General features: G+C 41.5%; 1 protein-coding gene across 1 annotated transcript in view; it reads right to left on the reverse strand.

The window, feature by feature from the left end:
- The window catches only part of LOC121859337, a 73,783-nt gene extending 53,205 nt beyond the window's left edge, over nt 1-20,578 (reverse strand). The window contains exon 1 of the mRNA XM_042356132.1: nt 20,209-20,578. The gene's annotated coding sequence lies outside the window, so the exon portion shown is untranslated. The remainder of the gene's footprint in view (nt 1-20,208) is intronic.
- Nucleotides 20,579-20,843: the final 265 nt, after the last annotated feature.

The raw sequence follows: 20,843 nt of genomic DNA on the forward strand, positions 1-20,843 counted from the left end.
TTGAGAGCGTGATGAAGAATGAGAAAGCGAAAGAAGGAGGGAAAGAAAGCGTGTAGGAGAGTTAGTGAGAGAAAGAGGCCTGTCATGTCAGATAATAACTGAAGATTGACTGTGAGTGATGAACAGAGAGGGAATTATTCGTCTGTGAGAATGGGTGATGGCAGGCAGGATGGAACCTCTCATGGTACAGGAGCCTCGGTGAACTGATGTGATGCGTTGTGAATCACCAGGAGCCTCGGTGGATTGATGTGATGCGTTGTGAATCACCAGGAGCCTCGGTGGATTGATGTGATGCGTTGTGAATCACCAGGACCCTCGATGGACTGATGTGAAGCGTTGTGAATCACCAGGACCCTCGGTGGACTGATGTGAAGCGTTGTGAATCACCAGGACCCTCGATGGACTGATGTGAAGCGTTGTGAATCACCAGGACCCTCGGTGGACTGATGTGAAGCGTTGTGAATCACCAGGACCCTCGGTGAACTGATGTGAAGCGTTTTGAATCACGGGACAGATGTGTGTGTGTGGATATACAGTACAAATTCAATGTTTTTTCTCCATTTATAACAAACTATACAAGTGGCAACCAAACTTCTGTTAGCCTTCGTCATTCAACCTTTTCCAAACATCGGATGGACAGTTGTATGTTAAAAAACAAAGCATGTGAGCGGATTACAGTATGGCAAGTAAGTCTCTCTCTCTCTCTCTCTCTCTCTCTCTCTCTCCAGGTAATAGAGGAAAAGGAAAAGTGAGTGACAGGTGAGGTGACGGTGAAGTAATAAAATCTAATCATTATACCTTATGTTGACAAGTCCTCCACACACACACACAAACACACACAAACACACACACACACACACACACACACACACACACACACACACACACACACACACACGCGTTTTTATTCAGAGATCTATCATCAATAATCCTTAACAAAATTAGTACTAAGACTAATGGATCCTTCATTATCACTTAACACTAATACTAATCGATTGAAATAGTCCATTACGACCAAATCAATAACATTAAACTCAATTGTTTCTTTTATTTTTAATATTTATAAACATCTAATTTAAGCTTAATGGCTCCATGAAAAGGTAAAAACAAAAACAAAAGCAAAAAAATAACAAAAGACCACGACCTTTAAGTGAGACAATAAAGAACAAAAGTTGGTGAAAAAAGTCTCTCACATGGCAGTATATTCGCGACAAAAAGTTCTCGCTAAAATTCGGTATGATATATAGGAGAGAGAGAGATTAAACCAGATAAAAAAAAAAAACCGGAGACGACAAAAATATAGAAATTGGTGAGAGAAAATAAAAAGAGTGTGTGAGGAAAATACAGATAAAGAGAGAATCAGAGAGAAAGAAAGATAAAGAGAGACAGATAACGTGATTAGGAGAACAAATAACTGTGTGGGTACTCGTCAGGGGGGGGGGGGAGGGGGTAGGTACAGTGTGTTGTGTAGCGCAGTAAATATATATGATAAAATGGTCTTATAAGATGTTGAACAAGTTAATGAACGACAAAGGTATATGTTCCTCCGTGCAATGTTTTTAGTCTGCTTTTTGACTTTCATAAACATTACATAAAGATACAACAAAATTTGCAACAGAGGTCCAAGTGCTTTTACGTATTTTTACATTGTCAGGAGAACAGAAACTAGTGAGAATATGACCAACACGAGGGGTAATATTAACAGATAAATTGACCTTACTTGACCTGAAACAAATTACTTTCCTATAAATGTTAAATTTTACAGCCACCCACACTGTTGTTTAAGCGACTGTAACTTTCCGAGTATACAGTAGATGTAACTCACAAACTTTTTCGTTAACAAAAATGAATGTTCTTTTGGTACCGTGAAATCAAACTTGGCGATGTAAGCTGTGTCGTAGAGCGAGACATGAAGTTTGAGGCAACTTTTGTGCCATTAGAAACAGCAACCAAAACATAAGTATCACATTATTGCACAACTAAGTGTTCCAGCACTACAACGACCACAATCAACAGACACACTTCCTGAACCACAACGACCTCTCTTTAGAACATCAGCACCACAATCAACCTTGTCTCAGTGTTATGGCGCCGCCCGGAGGCACCATATAAGTCAAAGAACCACAACAAAACACCAGGACAAACAACAGTGTTCCAGCAAGATGATTTAAAAAACATAATTTGTCTTAATAATGAAGCATTGAGTAACGACGTAGGGAAACACAGATGTCTATTAAGATTTATAAGAATCTTATACTGACCAATCTTAGCCACCTCGTGTTGACCCCAGCTGCCTCGTGTCGACCCCAGCTGCCTCGTGTCGACTCCAGCTGCCTCGTGTCGACTCCAGCTGCCTCGTGTCGATCCCAGCTGCCTCGTGTCGACCCCAACTGCCTCGTCCCCAGCTGCCTCGTGTCGACCCCAACTGCCTCGTGTCGACCCCAGCTGCCTCGTGTCGACCCCAGCTGCCTCGTGTCGACCCCAGCTGCCTCGTGTCGACCCCAGCTGCCTCGTGTCGACCCCAGCTGCCTCGTGTCGACCCCAGCTGCCTCCACCACCTACCCAGTTGACCCGCGTCACCGCCAGCCGCCCACGGCTGCCGCCCCAGCCACCCCTCGCCTTGCCGCATCTCGCGCTGACGAAATTACCGTCAGTCTCCAGCGAATTACGCCTGAGTTATTGGTCATTGCTGTGTGGCGGACAACACAGCTGGTTCACAGCTCCAAGTTAGACTTCTGCTGCTCCTGTTCTGTAGGTTCCTGCTGCCCTGGTCCTGCTGGTCCACGACCCCCACACAAAGTCCCTGTTGCCAGGGTCGGAGGTTCCGAGGAAATCACAGTCTCAGGTGATACCTGGGGGAGTATTTTTAAACTTGTCGCAGTGTTGACATTGTGAGTGTTGGCTTTTAGATACTGTAAGACGATCGTTAACGTAATGTTTTGGTCAGTGGTTGACTCTCACTACATCTCTGTCTCTTCAATTCAGAATAGCATAAACTTTATATAACGGTTATGATAAAGAGAGTGGTCCAGGTAGACGAGTGGATATGGCACTCACTTCCTGACCTAACGATCGCTGGATCAATACCAGTCGCCAAACTTTACAGTACAAGTGAATGGGGTCAAGTACAGTACCGGCCTCCATGTATACTGAAGGCTCGGTGTGCTGCTGTATCCACACAGTCCCTAACGGCCGGTCATGTTTATGGGAACTACATTCATTTTCTTAATAAAATACAATACAATAACAACTCTACAGCTCTCTTCACTATATATCCAGAAAAACTGATGAGATACAGCGTCTCTAGAGTCAGTGATTACGGCCACAGACCCAGGAGAGAGGTGAGGTTGGTGAGGAGGATCTATTGGGGTGGGTTGGGTTGACAGTCAGTCATGAGTGTATGAGTATGAGTCATGAGTGTATGAGTATGAGTCATGAGTGTATGAGTCGTGAGTCATGAGTGTATGAGTCGTGAGTCATGAGTGTATGAGTCATGAGTGTATGAGTCATGAGTGTATGAGTTATGAGTGTATGAGTTATGAGTCATGAGTGTATGTGTCATGAGTGTATTGAGTCAAGAGTGTATGAGTCATGAGTGTATGAGTCATGAGTGTATGAGTCATGAGTGTATGAGTTATTAGTCGACAAGTCACGCCACACAACCATCTTCATTCTTGTCAAGTTAATTTGTTAGTTAGTGATAAATTTTCTCACTTCCTCTTTCTCTTTTTTGCCTCTTATTCTCTTTTTGGTTCTCTGTCTCTCTTTGTCTCTCTTATTTGCTCTTATTAGCTCTCGTTTCTGTTGGTCTCTTTCCCGTTTATTATATCTTTCGTCTGTCTGTCTGTCTGTCTGTCTCTCAGTACAAACTAGATTAATATGTCATTCAGTCAATAATCTTTTAAGGGTGGAAAATGTGTCATGTGTCATTGTCAATATGTGTCTTAATATTTCCCACACTCAGTATACACTTAAGAACTCAATGTATCACTAGGTGTTCAATATGTGTCAATGTATTTTATGCTAATGTCCGTATGTGTCAGTTAATCTCTTTCAATATGTGTCATTATACTTTGGTAAATATGTATCAGTTATTATCAGTGTCATCATCAACATGTGTTACCCTGTTAATATGTGACACTTATGTATGTGTTACTGTATCGTCATGTGTTACTTAACCAATACGTAACTTATTTTATTGTTACTTGTTTCGACGTATTTTTTTTCTTCTTTAAAATTTATGTTCATGTGAAGTCTACAGTAAGTGAAAAAATAACACGAATGTTTTTAAAGGAAAGAAAATTTGCGTTGTGTTTGTGAGATAAATTTGGATAAAAAATAATCAAAGTTGTAAACCGGATTTTAAAAGAAGCATATCCGTATTTAATGATTTAATTTTATCGTGAATATGTTCCTTTACTCTCAGACTTAAAACCTTTGAACCTAACATAGAAAAATCTGTTCATTAAGCAGGTTGTGAGCCAGTGGTAGAGTATTCCACTATGAAAACACAGTTTCCGCCTTATCTTCCGGGAAAGTGTTTTAATAATGGTGGTTCCCTCAGAGACAACCGTGGCGTGTTACTGTGAAATTCATTAGAAAAATATACCCAGAGGAAACCTTCAAAAATGTTAAAAATATGTCATGAACACTTAGCCCGTCCCCTTCTTAACCTTCTTTTCGTCCTTCTAAGATATGATAAACCATTAAGTGTTGGGTCCTAAAAATACACAATTTTATATTACATTTCGTCTAAGTTATCACAGTTTTCCCAGATTTGTTTTAGTTATTTTTATTAATTGTTCGTTATGACAAAGTGAACCGTTGTGTTTGATATAGGAAGTGTAAACAAATTCCTAATACAAGTTTAATGGTAGTTATTTGCTGGACACATACACACGTGTACATATTAAACATTCACGCAGGTATACACTCATATACTGGTGTCCGTAGCCACACACACACACACCTGTACGTTAGTATACACTAGCAGGACTCACCCAGTTCAGTGTACACCAGCAGGTCACCTTCAGGTTAGTGTACAGCAGCAGGTCATCTTCAGGTCAGTGTACACCAGCAGGTCACCTTCAGGTCAGTGTACACCAGCAGGTCACCTTCAGGTCAGTGTACACCAGCAGGTCACCTTCAGGTCATCTCAAACTCACTAGTGGACCTGTAAAGGTTCTTACTGTCAGAAAACGTTAATGTAATGAGGCGCCTTGATGGTCCTAGAGAGAGAGAGAGAGAGGGAGAGAGAGAGAGAGAGAGAGAGCTGTTATTCGTTATTAACACTCGACCTGCCAATCTCCTTCATTTTTTCTCTAATGGCGCCCTGAAATCACTTTCTCTCTGCTTGTCTGTCAGTCTATTTTTCTTTTTAACTTTTTATTTCGGAGGTTCTGGCCATAAGGTCGTCACAGGGTTCATGATCAATCCAACATCTCGGCAAATAACTCTAAGGACTGTACACTGTCGACCACTGGGGACGTCTAGCAGTGTGGCAGTGAGCCCTGAGGCACTGAGTTATCCACTAGGAAAGATTTTAAAACAAGAACGAACTCCCAGGAGACACGTATGCCGTGTTTCTGCGCCGTTCATTAGCAATATTTGTGGAGGAATATTTGGAATGGTAGAAATTTGTACTGAAACCTCCCACCACAGCCGTCTCTCCCTTTCTCTCTCCTCACGTCGTTCAGAGATAATGAGAGACCCGGTGAGGCCAGCAAGTAGTCTCTCTCTTTCTGATACAACGCTGGGAGTGAGAGCTGCTTCACGGGTAGATTTTAAATATATGTAAACGGACTTTGACATTTGAACACAGTGGTCAGTGAGGTGGAAAATTAATTTCACTGCAGATGATGGAAAAATAATGAACTTTAGCGACAAAAAATTTAAAATACTTTTACCAGATATTTAGAAAACCAATAACTGCGTAGCGAGTAAATAGAGCTTAGTGTGACCATTAGTAGGCACCAGAACCTCCTGCAACCACCGGCAAAACTATCTGAGTGTGTCACTTTGGCCCATAAACTTTGATAATAAACCTCAAGAAATAATACTAAATAAAAAGTGTTGGTTAGATCACTCTTCTAAAACACCTCGGTTCTGTTTTCTAAATAAAGATAAATGAAGATAAACGTGTGAAGAAAATCTCAAGGAACATTTATTGCCTTGCCTGGCGATGGCGACAAGTGTTTAAGGTAATGAAGAAGTTTCCGAACATTAAACGCGAAGAATTTTGTTTAAGGTACCAAGTAATTCCACAAAGAGAAACATCAGATTGAAACTTGAACAAAACACAAGACAATACAAACTCGGGAAAAGTTTCATCGACAACAAGTTTACACAACACTAAAACAAATTACCTAAGGTGTAGATAACAGTCGTCTGAAAACTTTGAAAACACTTTGGGGGTAAATATCCAAAGTCTTGTTTAGCATTATAAAATTACCATTCAAGCTGATACCTTACACCCCTACACATTGTAGATACAGGGTGTCTCAAAAAATTCACACACACACACACACACACACACACACATACTACTACTACTACTACTACTATTTTGCTGTCACTCGGAATCGAGTATGACGATCATCCAGCTATGATACAATGATATGAGATATTAAGACTGCCACCTAGGTTGGTGAGCTCTGAGGTGACTAGAGAGGCCGATACGGGACCGGCAGGGTCGTTCACAGATGTTGCACGTGTGGAGGGCTACATCTAGTGCGGGAGGGGCGGCGGCAGCGTCTTTCCGGAGTTGGGGCTTGTCTGCCTCTATCTGCAGTCGAGCTGACTTGAAAGTATTGACACCTTCTCGTGTGGTGCTCCTCCAAGCGTTACAGTGTGGAGTAATCGTCTCCCAGGTGAGGGGGTCGATTTGGCACCTTTTCAGGTTTGTCTTAAGACTAACCTTATACCTTTTCAGTTGCTCGCCAGCTTTACGTTTACTATTCTTTAGGTGACTGTAAAGTAACTGTTTTTGCAGTCTAATGTCGTCCATGCGGGAAACATGGACAGTCCAACATAGTTGTTCATGGATAATGGTAGCCTCGATACTCCTACAGTTGGTGTCAGCGAGAATACTGGCATTTGTTCCCTTGTCTTCCCAGCGAACTCGGAGGATGGAACGTAAACTACGTTGGTGAAAGTTTTCAAGTGCCTTGAGGTGCCTCCTGTATGTGACTCATGTCTCGCTACCATATAGCAGGGTGGGGAGGACCACTGCTCGATATACGTGCAACTTTGTAGATAATTTCAGCTCCCTACAGCTAAAGACACGGCTTCGGAGTCTACCAAAGGCTCGAGATGCACATCTGATCCGATATTGAATCTCTTCATCGATGTCTGCGGTGGTGGACAGGTGGGAGCCGAGATACTGAAAGTGGGGTAACATTAGAGAGGGTAGTACCGTTAAGCTGGATGGATGGTGGAGGCGCGGCTGAACCAGGGGCAGGCTGAAAGAGAATCTGAGTCTTACGTACATTCACCTCAAAGACGAAGTGTGCATACGCATCTGTGTAGGTGTTCAGGATCTCCTGTAGGTCGCGTTCAGTGTGAGCGACAAGGGTGAAGTCGTCTGCATACTGAAGTTTAGTAATGGAAGCTGCCGACACCTTTGTTTCTGGCTGGAGTCGTCTTATGTTGAAAAGACCCTTCATCCGGTACTGGATGTTCACCCCGCCGGCTAGATTGGCACTGGCACGAGTAAGGAAGGCAGCCAAGAAAATGGAAAAGAGAATTGGTGCCAGTTCACATCCTTGTTTTACCCCCGTTTGAATGGGGAAGAACTCAGACTGGGTGCCACTGTGTAAGACACTGCCGTTCATGTCACCGTGGAGTTACCTCACATTGTCAATGAATTTTGGTGGGCAGCCAAAACGGCAGAGTGTTCTCTGCTATTTCCTGTATCTGATGGGCAACAAAGATCATGTCAGTGGTGCCAGGTGATGGTCTAAAGCCACACTGAGATTCTGGGAGAAAGTGTTCAGCCTCAGGAAGAAGTCTGTTTAGGAGGACTCTGAAGATAATCTTGTCAGCCACGGACAGCAGCGAGATCCCGCGGTAGTCGCCACAGTCTGACCGGTCTCCCTTGTTCCTATTGATGCACACATACACACACACACACACACACTACCTTACAAATTGTCGTGGAGATTGTGTGAATGTTTGTATACCAACACCAAACACTGCCTTTACTTGATGATGTGAGAGGTCTCCTGCAAGTGGGGGCAGTCTTTTGTAAGCATTCATGCAATCTTCCCGAACCATTTTATTAAGTGAGCTTTCAGTAAACAATATCGTCTGGTGTTCCATTGTGGTATTAGGTCACAATATTGCCCTCCTTCTCCCTCTCCTGCAACTCTTGTTTCTACGTCTCAGTTTTCTCTATCGACTGTGAGACTTGAGTGAGAAAGATGGGATGACAGCCTTGTGTGTGTCTCTCCAGTTACCTATAATATATCCCTACTTATATTATCTATTTTTCCCATTTATTTTCAACCCAATTATGAGAGAGGGTATCTGACGTTATCTTGGGGAGTAAAGGCGGTCAGGTATAGTGCCCGTTACACTACCACTTGGTGTACGGGAGGTTTAGTCTTCAGTGTACTATATCCGCACTGCTCCTAACTGGTTATCAGTTTATGGAACTCTCTCTCTCAAAAAAAAAAAATAATGACCAAAAATTAAACACTACTACCAAACAGGTAAGCTAGCATGCATTTTCTACTAAACAAGCCGACGCCTTTCAAAACAGTGGCTCTTGTCAGCACTACTACTAAAACAGTGGCTCTTAACCTGACACTACAACTAAAACAGTGGCTTAATGCTTTCTACTAAACAGTGGCTCTTGTCTGACACTACTATACTAAAACAATGGCTCTTGTCTGACACTTCTGGCTAAACAGTGGCTCTTGTCTGACACTCTATACAGTGGCTCTTGTCACGACACTACTACTAAAACAGTGGCTCTTGTCTGACACTACTACTAAAACAGTGGCTCTTGTCTGACTACTACTAAAACAATTAGCTCTTGTCAGCACTACTACTAAAACAATGGCTCTTGTCTGACACTACTACACTGTAGCTCTTGTCTGACACTCTTCCTAAATCAGTGGCTCTTGTCTGACACTACTATAATCTTGTCCTCTACTAAAACAGTAGCTCTTGTCTGACTTTTCTAGCTAAAACAGTGGCTCTTGTCACGACTCTACTAAAACAATGGCTCTTGTCAGCACTACACAGTAGCTCTTGTCTGTGCTACTACTACAGTGGCTCCTTGTCACTGACACTACTACTACACAGTGGCTCTTATCTGACACTACTAAAACAGTGGCTCTTGTCTGATACTACTACTAAAACAGTAGCTCTTGTCTGTACTACTACTAAAACAGTGGCTCTTGTCTGACACTACTACTAAAACAGTGGCTCTTGTCTGACACTACTACTAAAACAGTGGCTCTTGTCTGACACTACAACTAAAACAGTGGCTCTTGTCTGACACTACAACTAAAACAGTGGCTCTTGTCTGACACTACTACTACACTGCGTCATATTCAGCTGCTCTGGTCAGTAAACATTGACTACTCCTGTTATCTTTATTTACTTTGCTATATCCATATGTTATTACATGTTAGCTGTAAACACAACGAGTCGTGATGTTTGATATAGCAAAAACAAGTATACTTTAATTGCAGTTTTGATGTTAATTGTCTGTAAGATATATATATTCCTTTATACAGCAACATGTTACATACAGGTCATATTACAACATCATGTCACTTTCAGGTCAGTGTACACCAGCAGGTCACCTTCAGGTCATCTCAGACTCACTAGTGGACCTGTAAAGGTTCTTACTGTCAGAAAACGTTAATGTAATGAAGCGCCTTGATGGTCCTTCTGAGAGAGAGAGAGAGAGAGAGAGAGAGAGAGAGAGAGAGAGAGAGAGAGAGAGCACAATCTACAGCCAAAGTCAACATCATTTTGTTGAACCATCTCTTAATTAGTGCTTTAGTATCTCCCTCTCATTTCTCACCTGTCTCTTTCTCCTCCCTTTTTTTTCTCACCCATTTTTCCCCCTCCCCTCCTCTCACCCGTCTCTGCCCTCTCTCTTTCCCTCTCGTCCTCTCACTCTCTCCTCTCTTATCCCATTTTTCTCTACTCTTCTTTCCTCTTCTCCTATCCTTTCTACCTTTCCATCTTCTTTACTCTCCCCTTCCCACCCATTCCTTTAGTGTCCCATCCCTCTATTTCTCTATCCCTTCTCCTCCCGCTTCTCCTTCACGTCCTCCTCCTTCCCCACTCCTAACCTCCCTCTCCACACCCCTAACCTCCCTCTCCACACTCCTAACCTCCCTCTCCACACTCCTAACCTCCCTCTCCTCACTCCAACAGTAGTTTATACACTAAATCCTGACGACTATTTCCCGGTTGGTGGCAGCAGCTCCCCTCACGGTATTACCAGACTCATGGCTTATTGTTATTGTGGAATTCTCTCACAATGATGACAGATATCGGCTTTATATTGACTTTCTACCGAGCTGTTGTGTTTTGTTTTTCCATTGAGATTATATAGGGTTGATAAGGGTGAATATGGCCTGTTATTGACCTGATGTGAGTGTGGTCTGTTAGCTGTTGATAATTACGGATTGGTTAGTTAGTGATATGTAATTTATGTTTGATAACCTTCCTGTCAACTTAACCTCCCTGTCAACTCTACCTCCCTGTCAAATCAACCTCCCTGTCAACTTAACCTCCCTGTCAACTCTACCTCCCTGTCAACTCAACCTCCCTGTCAACTTAACCTCCCTGTCAAATCAACCTCCCTGTCAACTTAACTTCCCTGTCAACTCTACCTCCCTGTCAACTTAACCTCCCTGTCAACTCTACCTCCCTGTCAACTCTACCTCCCTGTCAACTCAACCTCCCTGTCAACTTAACCTCCCTGTCAACTTAACCTCCCTGTCAACTCTACCTCCCTGTCAACTCAACCTCCCTGTCAACTCTACCTCCCTGTCAACTTAACCTCCCTGTCAACTCAACCTCCCTGTCAACTCAACCTCTCATAAACCCAACTAGCATATATTTCTGTTTCAACATAAGTAAACCGTGTTCCACTATCACTCTCCCTTGTGTTGGACGTCACCAGTCCTGTCATCCGAGTGCTGTGCCAATTTTTTTTCTGGGTATTTTTAATTGTTTTGTTATATTTCTGTTGTTCTTGTGACATGTAATACAGTGCTTATATTATTACATATAAATAATTTCTGTTATATTTTCGACGATTGTCTGGTTCATTTTCACAACTTTTACAACAGAAGGATTCCACTATTTTTTTAAGGCCAACGTTCTTGTGTTTTCATCCTATTGTCTGGGGTCCTAGACTGTCTTGAGTGGTCTAAAGCTTGACATGACTGTCCATCACCTGTCAGTACAAAATGCTAAAGTTCAGAACTTAGAGAAACCAAACAAGTATATAAATCTGGCTAATCACCTCGCTGCGAAAGTTGTGACGTCCAGTACAGGAAAAGTGGTGATGTAATACCGTTGTTTTCTTGTTTTGAAACCATGCTGGATGAACCTCAATCAGGTTAAATTGACAACAAATTATGACAGGAATTATCGATGACAGGGATAGTCAATGAGACAATTGACTCTATGGAATAATGTTTGGTGAGGAACATGATTTGATAAACACACACACACACACAAACATACACATACACACACATACACAGACACATACACACGCATACACACACACACACACACACACACACACACACACACACACACACACACATACAGTCGGTGTATTTACCTTAACATACACACAGGTAATAGAGGTGAGAGAGGACACATAGGGCCAATATTTGTACCAGATAAATGATGCTCAATATTTTCACAAACATTCAGGACGATATTGAGTAGTTATCTCTATGTATGTCGCTGTTTGTTGTCCTACTTCACTATGTTTTCTGTCACTGTATCTCATTGTACTTTATTGTATGTTGTATGCTGTTGTATGTTATTGTATGTTGTTGTATGTTACTGTATGTTATTGTATTACACTGTACAGGTATTTTACTCTGCGTCGTGATAAGCCTCTGTCACTATAACCCACCCCACTGTGTGTTAATCTGCCAGTATGCGTTACCATATGATATAGTGTCCTACGATATGGTTGTACCTGTGGTGTAATGGTCAGTATGCTCGCCTCGCAAGCGAGTGGACCCGGGTTCGATCCCCGGACTGATGAAACTATGGGCAAGTTTCTTTACGCCATTTGCCTCTGTCTACCCAGCAGTAATTGGGGACCTGGATGATAATCGACTTGTACATCGTGTTTCGGGGTAATGGTTAGCCAGTGCAGTTGGCGAGTTGTCCGGTCTTCTCAGAATTATGCTTGACACTGGGTCATGCAGCTCGTTAACTCAGGGTGTGGTTGCTGTGTGGGCGACTGCTTCTACACCTTAAACAAATTCACACCTAGGTGGTCCTAGGGCCGGCCAGGGCTACCGTTATATACATCACTATATGGCACAATTATATGTATTTAATTATGCTACTATAAGTTTCAAAATATGACCATTAATAATGCCATTTAAGTACAAGTCACAATATATCACTGTCGTCAATAAGGTCATTAAAAGTTACAATTTACGACTTTATTGCAACTGTAATGATTAGTAACAATGGTGTCACGATACTTCACAACATAACACAATGACGTTATATTGATCATCTTCTTATGTTAATTATATAAGGACTTGTTTTTATGTTGTGTAGCCAAATAAACAGGAAGATTTGTGTCATTAGTTTCACCATTCATGACTCAAAGTGGACAGGAGAAGTCAAAAGTTATTAAGCAGTTTAATATTAAAAACGTCGTAACAACACAAACCACTCCAGCTAATACGCTCATTGTTTATGTTAAGACAATCACACACACACACACACACACACACACACACACACACACACACAGTATTAGTTATCTAAATTTTACGCACATTCCCTTTTTTTTTTCTTTTCATTATAACATCAAGCAGAGACTAGTACAACTTTTTGGTCGCCCCTATTTAACGAGAGCCCACCCTGCTTAACGAGAGCTCAGGGCACTTGTAACGAGACATAACACTCCCTCACGGCATTACGGTTGTGGGTGGGGGTGGTGACTCCGTGTTTGTCCAGATACTGTTTACTCTTTAAACCGTATTTTCCTCTCTTTATCAGTGACCTTAGTCTCTGATACAGACCCGTAATTATTGATCGCTATATATTGTTTGGTAATAAAAATAATAATAATAATAATAATAAAAACAATGATGATGATGATGATGGTAGACATAAACATTCCTGAAGTAATTTCCTGAAGTAATTGAACCAACACATATTGTTTACATCAGTTGGAGTCATCATGATTTAAAGTGTATTCAAGCATAGGTTATGGGCCACAGGTGCACCAAACACGATCATGGAGCCAGGGAGGAAAAGGTTCAACATAGTGGACCAAAAAAACAAAACGATTATAACACGTATTGAAGCCGGAGTATCGGACCACCTGAACACCACGTTGTCCTCCAAGATTTATAGTTGAAACGAATAATAACGGGAAATATTTTAATGATTTGCCAGAGAGAAATTTGTGGGTTTTTTTTCTGTAACGAACACAAAGAATTTACTTCGCCGAAAAAAGAACTGCAGGTTGTGAATTATTGTTAGGAGACCAACTGTAACAATTTGGTCTTTATTGACAAAAAGAATAAATTAATAGAAAGACTATCGCGTGATCTATATTCTTGGCGGGCATTAAACTTGGCCGACCTTCCATTATTCCGGCGCAAATATGAGATTTTTCCTTTAAAATTTGAGTCAACTTATATATACAATAGTCACTGGAGGGAAAGAAAAAGTCCATTTAAGTCTTTCATATTGTAGAGTGGAAAAAATTAGGTCACGATCAATCCTTGAATTTGTTTAGACAAAGCAAAAAATACTCATTTAGTTTTTCATTATGGGAGGAAACAGACCCCACAGCGTCCATTTGTTGGGATACGGACCGGGAATTGAATTTAAACTGGTATGCATTAAAATTACAATTAAATTATTCTTCTACGTAAAATCGGTCGAGTAGCAAGGAATATATATATATATATATATATATATATATATATATATATATATATATATATATATATATATATGCGTGTGTATGTGTGAAAGTTTTCCAGGTAACATCGCAGCTGTGAATTATCTTACACTGTATCATGCATTTATCACAAATTAAGAAACATATAAGGTAATGGTGATATAACTGTACAAATAAACCCTCAGTGTTAAACACACAGCCTCAATATACATGCAAATGTATCTTACTGTGGCGCGTGTACAGCAGCAACACCTCACAGCGGCGCCACAACAAACCCTGATGACAGAATTAATAATGGTTTGACCTCTATTATCACTGTCATTAATACACACACACACACACACACACACACACACAGTTTAACGGACCTATGAGACGTTAAGTTAACTTTAAGTTCTCCGTAAAACATTATCGTCAACATGGTGTATGCCACTCCATAAATCAACCAAGTGTCAGCGTGAGTGTTTGACTGTGAGAAAATTCTTAGACTCTCATCAGTGTTGGTGGCCTGTGTCCCTCCCTCGCCTGGCGGCTTCCTGTAAGAGACTTTAATGATTGATGGTAACGTCTGAGGGAGTCTTTGACGACGCAGGAAGTATTTGTTGCCTCAGGTAATTCAACCGTAAAAAGTCATTACACTTCCTTTTGATAACTTTTTACGGCCAAGACAACTTTAATTACTCTGGCTGTTGGTAGAACAAACAACAACAATTAGGTCAGTAATTGCACAGGACCGCAAAAATCCTTCACCTACTGTATATTTTTGGGGGGTAAAGGAAAAGAAGTTCTTTTTAAGGAAAGTTTGTAATCACTTCATGAAATTAGTCCCAATGAATCAGTGAGAAAGTTTTTTTTTGTAGGGCTCTGTACCATCCCTCCAAAGACTCTGGCTGTTACTGTAGAGGATATATTTGAGGCCGTTCATGAAAAAATCTGTTTCTGCCCAAAAATTGAAAAATTACCGTTTTTAAATATTATCAGGATTTTTTCTTCATCTTTTTTAACCTTTATGTCTACTGGATCTGTGAGTAGTCCTCATAGACCCTCAGTCCCCACATAGACCACAGTCCCCACATAGAGCACAGTCCCCACATAGACCACTGGCCCCACATAGACCACAGTCCCCAAATATACGACTGGCCCCACATAGACGTCTGGCCCTGCACTGAAAAAAAAAACCCTGGATCAGTCAGGGCTCCCGAGTCCGCTGTAAATGCGTAGTAGGTTCACAAACTCGAGACAAAACGGTGGAAATACACCTATTGTACCTCACCGTGTGTACATGTGACAACTGGTAACGCTCCAGGATGTCTCGTAATTGTGTCAGGCTCGAGACTGTGTTTGGACAATTCATTAGTTTCAGGTCCAAGGATTTCAGGGAATGAAAAATAATATAAGAAAATACTCAATCTAACTCAGCCATTGAACCAGACATAGATTATCGAGGGAAAGGAAAACTTGAGTGTGGTGTCCTGAATATTGATGACCAACTGTGTGGCACCTATACGTTTCTATACTATTATTATTAAATTGTTTTCGCGACTAAAAAAAAAAAAAAATCTTGCAATTTTTTTTTGTTTTTTGGCATCACGTTTCCTACAGTACATCATCCTGAAGTAGCGTCGGTGTGAAGGGCTTACAGGTGACTCAGATACAAGCTATTTAACCATTTGACGACGATGATTTAACACTTTAACGACGCTGATTTAAATATTTACTTAAATTATCCCAGGATTTTGCTTTTATTCTACTGTCATTTAACTATAAACTAAATTCCCTAAATTATGAGCAACTTTTTATAAAATAACAATAAATCATAGTAAAGAGAAGAAATGAGAGAGAGAGAACACACTCTCTATAGGTAGTTCTCAAGTTCAGCCACACAGTGTGCAGTCAATACTATAATGGTCAGCAGCAACTTGGTACTTTATCCTCCCAGTTTCCTGTTAATAACTCTATTACCATGATACAAGCTTCTCTCTCATTGGAGTAAACTGACCTGGGACTACTCAGGGACAGTGATACTCCTGACCACCAGTAGTCATAGTATCAGTCTGTCTCCAATAAGTAATAGTAATTGTATTTTTAAGCGGGCCATTAGGTTGTTTATCTTATACTTAACATAAAATTCTTAGTTTCTAACATAATTTTGTCCAGAAGAACGAGGAGCAGACACACACAGACAAACAGTTTGACAGCCAGAGAACCAGACAGTTAGACAGCCAGAGAACCAGACAGATAGACAGCCAGAGAAGCAGACAGACAGACAGACAGACAGACAGACAGACAGACAGACAGACAGACAGACATACATACAGAGAACCAGACAGACAGCAAGAGAACCAGACAGGAAAACGGCAAAACACGAGCTTTTGAGAACCTTTAGAGCGAGAAAAGTCGGTCACGGAGACTTTCTCTCAGCCGGTGAACTCTTCTCTCAGCCAGTGAACCCTTCTCTCAGCCAGTGAACCCTTCTCTCAGCCAGTGAACCCTTCTCTCAGCCAATGAACCCTTCTCTCAGCCAGTGAACCGTTCTCTGAGCCAGTGAACTCTTCTCTCAGCCAGTGAACCGTTCTCTCAGCCAGTGAACTCTTCTCTCAGCCAGTGACACCTTCTCTCTCAGCCAGTGAACCGTTCTCTCAGCCGATGGAGCCTTCTCCAGCCAGTGAGACGTTCTCCTCAGCCGAAGTGAACCGTTCTCTCAGCCAGTGAACCGTTCTCAGCCAGTGAGCCGTTCTCTCAGCCAGTGAACCCTTCTCTCAGCTAGTGAACTCTTCTCTCAGCCAGTAGACCCTTCTCTCCAGCCAGTGAACCGTTCTCGGCCAGTGAACCCTTCTCAGCTGATGAAGGCCCTTCTCTCAGCGAGTGAACCCTTCTCTCAGCCAGTGAACCCTTCTCTCAGCTAGTAGACCCTTCTCTCCAGCCCAGTGAACTCTTCTCTCAGCCAGTGAACCCTTCTCTCAGCCTAGTGAACCCTTCTCTCCTTGATGAACCATTCTCTCAGCCAGTGAACCCTTCTCTCAGCTAGTGAACCCTTCTCTCTCTCAGCCGGTGAACCATTCTCTCAGCCAGTGAACCCTTCTCTCAGCTAGTGAACCCTTCTCTCAGCTAGTGAACCCTTCTCTCAGCTAGTGAACTCTTCTCTCAGCCAGTGAACCCTTCTCTCAGCCAGTGAACCCTTCTCTCAACTAGTGAACCCTTCTTTCAAACCCTCCTGGCTGAGGGTTTAGGAAGAGAGAGACAAAGATAATAATTAAAGAGAAGGCATAAGAGGATTATTGGAGGTTAGGTTAGGTTAGGTTAGGTTAGGTTAGGTTAGGTTAGGTTAGGTTAGGTTAGGTTTTTATAGAGCTGTGTGTTAGTCCTTGTTAATAATAATAATAATAATAATAATAATAATAATAATAATAATAATAATAATAATTAACTAATATGATCATTATCCAGAGAGAGAGAGAGCTTTAACGTAAAGAATTAAAAGAAGTCAACGATGAAGGACTTAAACTCGGCCCATCAAGTGTCAAGGTTTATAACCCTTAACTAATGAGCGAGAAACAAGTAGGTCGTGTAGTGGAAGGAGGAAAGGTGGAATAGGGAAGGAGAGTGAGAGAGGCGGAAATAAGGAAAAGATCGACTGACTGTGTGTGTGGATATGGAAGAGATGAGGCAAGGTGTGTTTACGTGAGCTGGTCGAGTAACTGTTCCGTCATGAGGGAAAAGAAAGAATGGGAAAGATAAATGGAGGAGTGACAAAGAGAGAGAGAAGAAAAAAAGCGATAGTGATAACCAGAAAGAAAAGACAAGGTAAGAAAATGGAAAATAGAGAGAACGAAAGAGAAAGAACGAAGGAGTGAGAATAACCCAGCTCCGACCACCCAATTGGAGCTTCCAAAGTGAACGAGGAGTTGAAGTTATGACGAGATAGAGAGAGGCGCGAACTTCACCCCGAAATTCAAAAAGAAAGAAAGAAAGAAAGAAAGAAAGAAAGAAAGAAAGAGATCTTTGAGGAGCGGACACTGGCGGTGGTGAGGAGACGGGATCTATGTGCCAGAGGCTTCCTTCACCCAAGGCAATGTGACCAAGGAAATTCATCTCATCAGCGACCCTCTATCAGATTCTGTTTACCGCACCAATGGTAGTTCTCTCTCTCTCTCTCTCTCTCTCTCTCCTTTCACGTTTACACATCAGAAGTGAAATGAAATTCTATCACCTTTACCAATCTGATAAATGATTCAGAAACGAATTTCCTATCCTAAATCACTTCCATGACCTAACCTAATAAAGTAGTCTCTAATCACCTAATCACTTTACCTAATCACCTCATCCTCAATTCTAAACACTTGACCAAATCCCCTTTCCAGCTGACCTGAGTTAATTTCCGGAGCGTTCACCTGAGGGCCACTACACCGCTCGTCACTCTACCTCCAAACGCAGGGAAGTAGTGAATTGTTACCACTTAAGAGTAGCAGACGTTGAGGTATAATGGCACTACTACTACTACTACTACTACTATTATTATTGGTATTGAGCAAAATACTACTACTACTACTATTAATAAAAGCCTATGGTGACAATTCAACAGAGCGTCTTCGTCATTAATAGTAGCTCGGAAAGGCGTTGAGTCTCGCCAGCGCCGAACCCCAAAGCTTTGAATAGCGACACCGATGGATATCTGAGTGATGAACGTGATTAACTGTGGACAAGTGAACACCAGCGTTTATAGCGACGTGCGAGGTGTACCCTGAGCGTTGTTGAGTCAGTTGGCGTTGAGCGTTGTTGAGTCAGTTGGCGTTGAACCAGAGACACGCTGTACCTAAGCTTTGTTTAACTCAACAGCGTTTAAATTCAGTAGCGATGAACACTAAAAATGATGATTTTAAGTGACTGAACCTTTGCAACATTCAACCTTTATACCAGCGTTCAACTTTAGTAGCAGCGTCGAACGTTACCAGTTTTAGACACGGCCATAAATGAACACCACTAGCGTTGAATCTCAGAGGTGTAAATCATCGCTAGACGTGTTCAAAATCCCCCTTTTCAGCGTTGAACATTACCAGCGTTAAACATTAATGGCGATAACCCTGATTAATGAGGCAGACGAGGAGGAACCGCCTTCCCTCACCACACACAGATGTTATCAGCGGACAACACTCAAGGCATGCGTGTGTGTGTGTGTGTGTCGCCTTTATGTGGTAGTAATAAAAATAATGATGATAATGAATATAATAATACAGTTATAGCAATAATAAGAATCACAATGACTGTAATGATAAGTGATGATAGTACTGCGAGTATTATTATAGAAAAATGCTGCAATTTATACGAACACGAATAATAATAATAATAATAATAATAATAATAATAATAATAATAATAATAATAATAACGATAAAAATAAAAATAATAATAATAATAATAATAACATCTTGCCCTCAAAAATCAATATATATATATCAAACTGTTTTCAACATAATGGGTCAAGAACTGAGCCCTTCACCCGAGGAACATCAAAGAGGAGGGAAGACTTGCCCCAAAATCTTTCAAACAGTTTTAATTAGTTTGATTATTGAAATTTACTCTGCCAGGACGTGCGTGTATGTAGGTCTGTCGTCATTTTTGCAATATGCGGAGTAGATTATTGACGAGTAGTAACAGGATCTTGGTGTGAATTTTACCTGTTTTACCTGTTAGGAAAAATGCGTATTAACTTCTTTGCCTGATGACTTAACCTTGTGAGTACAGTGTCGCCTTAAGGGAGTAGATTATTGTCCTCAGGAGTCAAGACAAGTTATTCAATGATTCAATAGTTGTTTGAGTGGGTTGTTTCTCTGGGTTTAATGACAAATTATGTATAGTTGTTATTCTCCAGACAGTAATTTGTGAGTATGTTTCATGACACTAAGATAGGAGTGCCGCGTGTTGTTAATGTAGTGAAGATTTAATCATTGGCTAAACTTCAGCACAAACCCAAAGTTTCGTTGCCTTTCTTAACCCAAGTAAATACTTTAACGTGTAAGTGTGTGGTGCGTCCAGACTCACGTTAGCACACTTACCTCGGGGCAGGTGAGGTCCCGTCGCTCGCACTTAGCCTAACACTCGACTTCAAAAAATTGTTTCATAACTTTTAAACTTGATAGCTAGACAGTTTAATCTCGCATGACGGATCATCAATGACCACACATCACATTATAATGTTTCAGTTTTACTGCTGTTTTCTACAGTTCACAGTCCATACATGACTCGGATATATTTTCCTCAATGTATGGTACACGTGATATATATATCTTATATTTTCCTTCAAAAGATAAGTGCACGGTGCGGTTCACGTGATTAGTGAGGACAGCGAGAAGGTGAGCCGGGTGGTAGCAAGCACCGTCGCCTATAGATCTACGCTCCCGGAGCTGTCCCACACTCAACTGAGGTTCCGCTCAGGCGCGCTGCTCCGCCACACTCACTCCGCTTCGGGAGGAGCTGGAGGGTGGAGGGAGAGAGAGTGGACCCACCCCTACCAGCACCAATTCTAATTTATATTTATTTCATGGGATTTGGTATAATTTAGTATTTTATATCGAGTTGCAGTGTTTCTGACAATATAAAGAACTTTAGAATGCCACCTAAAAGTGGGTCTATAGTCCTGGTGGCTCGTAAGGGGCAGTTTGGATAAAGCACACTGACGATTGAGGCTTCG

The sequence above is a fragment of the Homarus americanus genome, unplaced genomic scaffold (genome assembly GCF_018991925.1).
Source record: "Homarus americanus isolate GMGI-L3 unplaced genomic scaffold, GMGI_Hamer_2.0 scaffold36188, whole genome shotgun sequence".
NCBI lineage: Eukaryota > Metazoa > Arthropoda > Malacostraca > Decapoda > Nephropidae > Homarus > Homarus americanus.